This window comes from Myzus persicae, unplaced genomic scaffold (assembly GCF_001856785.1).
Source record: "Myzus persicae strain clone G006 unplaced genomic scaffold, MPER_G0061.0, whole genome shotgun sequence".
In the NCBI taxonomy this organism is placed as follows: Eukaryota; Metazoa; Arthropoda; class Insecta; order Hemiptera; family Aphididae; genus Myzus; species Myzus persicae.
The window spans coordinates 344582-351237 of record NW_019100471.1 but is presented as its reverse complement, the minus strand read 5'-3'; the positions used below and the strand labels follow the sequence as shown (position 1 = coordinate 351237).

The 6656-nt window shown below is 34.9% G+C and overlaps 1 long non-coding RNA gene across 1 annotated transcript in view; it reads left to right on the top strand.

Moving 5' to 3' along the window:
- Positions 1-1440: 1440 nt before the first annotated feature.
- The window catches only part of LOC111026521, a 10608-nt gene continuing 5392 nt past the window's right edge, over positions 1441-6656 (top strand). The window contains exons 1-2 of the long non-coding RNA XR_002603709.1: positions 1441-1626; positions 2338-2482. This is a non-coding gene — a long non-coding RNA (uncharacterized LOC111026521). The remainder of the gene's footprint in view (positions 1627-2337; positions 2483-6656) is intronic.

The following is a 6656-nucleotide window of genomic DNA, read 5'->3' as shown; positions in this document are numbered from 1 at the left end:
TGACTTTTATAATGTTGTGACATTGTCTATTTGTCTCCTAAATCAGCACTCATTCTCAGAGAGTTGTACCAGCAGCTACTAGTAGAAGGTGAAATAAAACAAAACCGACTAAAATATTAATAGGTTAGGGCAATGTTATTATGTTTATTTTTGGAATGTTTTATTAAAAAAACTTAACTCAAAAATAAAAAAACCCGAATTCAGGCAGTGTAAGGCTCTAACTGTATATTCTCGACTATCTCGTTTTCTATTTATTTCCTCGACGTACACGTGCAAGAGACAAGACAGCAAACTGTGTGCGTCATACCTGCAGCAGCATGATGTTATAAGTCACAATAAATAATAATATATGGAATATTATTATCGTTGCGATGATGAATGAATATTATTATATTGTATAACGTCGTCGTTTTCGTCGTATATAATATAGAGGCATGTATAGGTACGCGGGGTCAAAACGGATAACCGAAAATCGCGTAGGTTACGCCGCCGTCTAGCGTGTGCGGTTTTCGCCGCCGCGAGATTGGATTTAGCTGGTGATGAGTTGTCAGAAATGTTCCGAGACCGCAGACTTAGGATTCACTGACTTAGAAAATTGTCTGCTGGGTTTTTTTTTTTTTGTATTTTTTGCGAGTGTGTGCGTCTCGCTCGAGTCTCCGCTCGTCGCGTATACAATATATAATAATAACGTATACTCGCGTGGGTCCCGCGAGCGGCATTATCATCGCTCCGCGGGTTTGTCGTTTCGCGCACGACACGTCCGCGAGGAGTAAAAAAAAGTTGAAAAAAAAAAAAAACGCTCCGCAGACCTTTGGACAAAAAAAAAAAATCCGTTCGAAATAAAAAAAATCCAGACCCTCCCTGCGCGGCGGCAGTCACACGCCACTTGATTCGCACGCGCCTCGGCTCCGTACGTACAGCAGCGAAACGGAGAGAAACTCACCGACGACGACGACGTTTTGTCGCACGCGGTAGGCACGCACGACTTGTCGGGTTCCCGGAGGAGAAATTAATTGAATCGCTTTGAATACCGCGGTCCGCGCGTGTACGACCGAGATGATTTCCTATTTTTTTTTCCTCAAAATATATATATATAGGTCTTCCGGCCCGAGGGGTGAGGCTCGCGGCAGAACGGAACGTCGGAAAACCTTATTTTTTTACAGTCGAAATTTCACGGTCGTCGAACTCGATTCCGACTGCTGCAATGTTTGTACGCGCGCGAAATGAAACGGACGATAAAAAACTCATTTCCCTCGGCCCGATATACATGTATAATAATATCATGTTTATATATATATGTAATATGTGAACGTGTGTGTGTGTATTATGTATATGAAGTGCGTGTACTCGTATATATAATGTGGGGTCAATAATAATACAAGTATATAAAAAATTACGAGTCGTCAAATTTGAGCCCTAAAACGGACATCTCACTGATTCCAACGTCTTATTCCGTTTCCACTGACCGCGACTTTTATCGACTTTCCAGGTCACCGTCCAAGTTCTTACACGGCCATAGTTCTCTCGGAGACGTGGAAAATCAGTTGGATGGAGAGGAAAACCATGACTGCTGGCGATTAATAATGATCGGTGATAATCCTCGCACATTGTATACGTCACACGAAGGTGAGAATTATTGCTAAGAGACCACACCGAAATACTATTACGTTCAAGTATCTCTGGTCGTGTCATGTCTGAAGACGTTAAGCGTTAAATTCTTCCACTTAATTTTATTAGTGCAATACAAAACAATGTGTACATATCATATTTTATTGGCTAAGTTTAAAGTTCGTAAAATATAAATAATGATCGTTCATGTGATCCCCCGACATTCGTATATTCTATACAGTGAAGATATTTTTTCTTGTATTGTTCACTTATTTTTATGCTTTATTATGCTCATAACGAGAAATATGAGTTTAAAGCTACATGTATGCAATTTTAACTATTTCATCTGGCACTCGTGCCTTTAGCATAATCATTATTAACCATTCTTAGCATAACTTTATTTGATATTTATCTTTTAGATATCTTTTTGGGAGCTTGTAATTATTTTACTATTTAATACTGTGGATCGGCATTTTAGTTGATTAACCGTTATTATAGACAATCGGGTTTAATTTAATTCAACTTTTTTAAATTTTGAAAATTATTTTATGTTATATACCTACCAGTTAATTGAATAACTAACAAGTGATTTGTAAATAATTACGATTTGTGTTTTATCGCCAACAATATACATAATTCATCGAACAAAAATATCATGCATTTAATAAAAAAATAGCTTATGCATATCTTGTAAACTGTTATAAGTAGTATAACACTTTAATTTTACAGGATAAATATAGGAATACAGGACGAATATAGCATGGACACAGCATGAAGACAGCAGATTAACAGGATAAGCACAATTTTCCATTCACCAGTACTCTTCTATGTTTGTCGTATTACAGAATCAGACAAGCTTACATTATTATAGATGGTACGTCACACCAGCAGCACAAACTCCTGCTGACTTTAAGGAGCCTCCGATTTCGAAATTTCCCATAAAAATGTTTTGAAATTAGTTGGTGCTCTATGGAATTCTGCAACAGAGTGATATCGGCGCCCTCACATAGTTAGCACCCTTGCGATTTGCCCGCTGTAATATATAGGTCGTAACCGTGTTATTTTCGACGAACTTTTTTCGATTTATTTCCGCGAGAAATCCGCTCCATATAGTATACCTACACCGTAAGTATTGGTTCCCAGAACCACGTTAACACTCACAAATATTTCCAATAATAATAATAATAATAATAATAATTTTAATGACGATACTACGGCTTGCAGGCCTTATCGCAAACACGTATTTTTCGATGTTTTATATATATATATACATTATATCCCTCTGCAACATTTCGATTGCTTTAAATCTCTGGTTTTCGTGCACAACAAACTCGGAAAAATATAAAATATTCTATTGTCACGCCGAACGCTTTCGGTACGTGTAGCGTTTTTGATTTTATACTCGCGGCGAGGAGTGAGTAAACGACGTACAAAACGTTTGAGACAAACGCGTGTTTTGTTTTTTTCCGCTGCGTGACCTATATAGGTAAGGTTCTCGGCTATTTTATTCTATATATATATATATATATATATATAACCTTCCCATCACATATAAGTCGGTCACGCTGTTGGTATTTTTCATTTGGACAATTATTACAAGATCCTAACCACCGCCGCCGCTTTCCTCAAAATTGTAAAAGGTTTTTAACGACTTGGCCGGCGTCGAGCTTGGGTCGTAGAAAAAAATAAAAACACGTGAATATGAGAAGACTTCTTTTAGAGGAACGGGAAAAATAAATTATAATAATTTATTAGAACGCGCGATTCGAGTGCGCACAGAGGTCCTGCATTATATATATATACGCATATACGGAGTGTAACAGAAATATATGATAAATGAAATAACTTGTGTTTTAATTAATTTTTATAATTTTTTTTTCTATACAATTAATATACAGTAATATACGTACACGCGTCTATTAATTATATGAAAAAATGTATAAACATTGATTAGAAGTTAGAACACAAGCTATTACGTTTAGTCATATCTTTCTGTGACACCCTGTTTGTATATATACATAATAACGGCTTTGCATTATTACAATTTTAATTTTGGGCGCATTTTCTTCGCCAGCAATATTATATATTACACGGACTGTCTATACCTATATAATATTATACGACAATATTCACTGGCCGAATGAATAATGTATAAATGCAAAATAATAATAATATATCGTACGCGTATTATATTATCATGGTCACGACCTATACCAATGAACTTACTATACTGCTGCACTACAGTTTTGTAGTTTTTACTTTCAGGAAATATTGTTTGACAAGAATTGTTGACTACAACTATGCAGACTGATGTTTTATGATTGTTAATACATACAATTAACACTATATAATATATTTTTATATCATATATAATAGGTACACAATAAAATATTTATGTAGTTTTAACCTCGTGGTAATATTATCGTAAAAATTAATCATAATACCTAATGTAATGACAAAGAGTCACCACAAAGGGTGAGAGGATGAACCTGGAGTGTCTGGGCTATTTTAGGGGCCGGTTGAAATTAATTTTAATTGTTGAAGTGTTGATAAGAAAATACTCATTTCATATAAGATAATATTTTATGATATAAATGTATACCTACCAATATTATAATATACTTAGTCATTTTGTTGTTTTTTCATTTGATAAACGACATAGAAAAATTATAATAATATATATTTTTTAATAAAACACACGATATTTGAAAAAATATATCCGCAAGATTGTAAAATAGTAAAATAAACTGAATAATAATAACACTATTATTCTTATTACTAAGCTGCACGTAGGTGTATAGGTACCAGCTATTAATACTAACGTTCGAATTAAAAATTATTTTAAACTATATTTTGTAGCGCTTATGTTAATTCATTATTAATGCTAATAATCTGTGTAATAATATACTAAAAATTAATTTTTAATCATAATAATTCGTACGGTAAACACATGTTTTTTAAAACCTAAATCATGTGGTATGCCGATTTGTAATAAAAACAGTTAACCCGCAAAAACTCATACTAAATATTACACCCAGCAAACAAAACAAACACATACCTACCTACCTATAGCTATGTATATTATGTATTTTTGTTTCCCCCTCCTACCCTTTTCACTTAAATTTTATACGAAAACATTTTTTAACGATAGATATTGTAACTTTTAATTTGTTATTATGACGTCTTATAACCGGAATGTGGAGAGGGGTAATTACGCTCACCCTAAAATTTGTTTTTGTGTACGTACCCGGTAAAGACGACAACACGATCGCAAAAAATCGTAAAACGCACAACAGCACAACAACAATAACAGTAATTGAAGATAATGATGAATAATAATTATTGATCTTCGATATTTATCTCATCGCCCGTGAGTAATAATAATAATAACATTACTTACATCGAAATTTATTAAATTCAACACATTTTTCTCTATTTATGCATCGATGAAATTATTGGTATTCAAGATCGCAAACGACATAGTTTTATTCTCTACAATAATAATAATAATAATAATAATAATGATAATAATACGGGAATACAGAATGCAATAAATACTTGTCTCACAATAATAAAACAGACGGGCAGCGTGGTATTGAAATTCATATAAATGAAATGAAAATTATATGATTTAAGATTGAAATCAATGTATACCTATTATTATAAAACTATATGTAATCGTTATTTTTGCATCGATTATAATATATTTAAATAATATTATTACCTAATTTAAACATTGATTGCGATGACGATCGCCAGACAGTTGGTCTCTTAACTATATTAACTGTTTTGTTTTAGTCTAAAGCATAAAATATAATATTATGTGACGCAGACTATGGTTTAGTAATGACCAAAATATGATAATAATCCATTAAATTTCATTAACATTTAGTCTATACTGTTATTGTTTACAAATGCGTGACAGTTCGTGATTTTAAATAAATTTCGATCACAAAATCCATGTTATACTGACAAGAACTATAAAATAGTATATGCTAAGAACAAATGGACACAATTTGAAAAAAAAGTGGGGGTCTGAGGTGAAGTCCCCCCCCCCTCCAGGGAAAAATTTGTTCTTTTTACTTTTTCAAATAATTTTTTCTTTTCAGTGGATATTCCAATATGGCATGGTCAAATTCATAATAACGTCACTATAAGTTGATTATCACGTAATATCATAAATACTAAACAAATTATACTCGACTAAATTAAATGTTCACCCAAGACCCAACTATGCGGTTTACTGATGAAACTCGTCAATTTATCAATGGAAAATTCCAATCCAGACTAATATTATTCAACTCCGAAATGAAAAACGGGGGTTAAGCGCAAACTGTTGTTTACCCTGTATAATATAATATAATGGTCTATGCGCATATTATTTGGCCAGCTATCCGTTACCAGCGTTCTATGCTGCAGCACTGTTGACACGAGACGGGAAGTGTGGAACTCTTGACCCGTTTTCTTTTCGTTTAATTTGTTTTTTTCCGCTCAAAATTCTCCTCCTCGCCTCCTCCCCCCCCCACCACCACCACCACGACTTGCGCCGGCGTAATCGTTCGCTCATTAGGAGTACGGCCGACGGTCGCCCATGTGCGCCGCGGGTTTCCCCCCGCTTTCGTTTGCCGAAAACGCGTACAACAGTCGGACGCGACCGGCAAACGTTTCTCCGTCGTCGTCGCAAAGACAATGCAATAATACGCGACGATTAGCATACAATGGAGGCGAACCGACGTGCCGCCACCTCCACCGCTGACATCATCAGCTATATGTCGCACGCGCGTTCGAGTCTAAAAAGAATAATACTGCTGCAGGTACCTCTACGGTCGTCCCATATTACGACGACGACGACGACGGCGAAGAAGATAATAATATAGCAATAAATATAATGTGCACACATCATACAATAATAATATAATACCGTAAATAATAATAATGGTATATACCTACCTATACCCGTGTATGATATGGCGTGCGCGTACACGGCGAATGCGTAATCAAACATTTTCGTCACTTCCGAAATCGTGTTATTGTCTTTGTACCCCCCC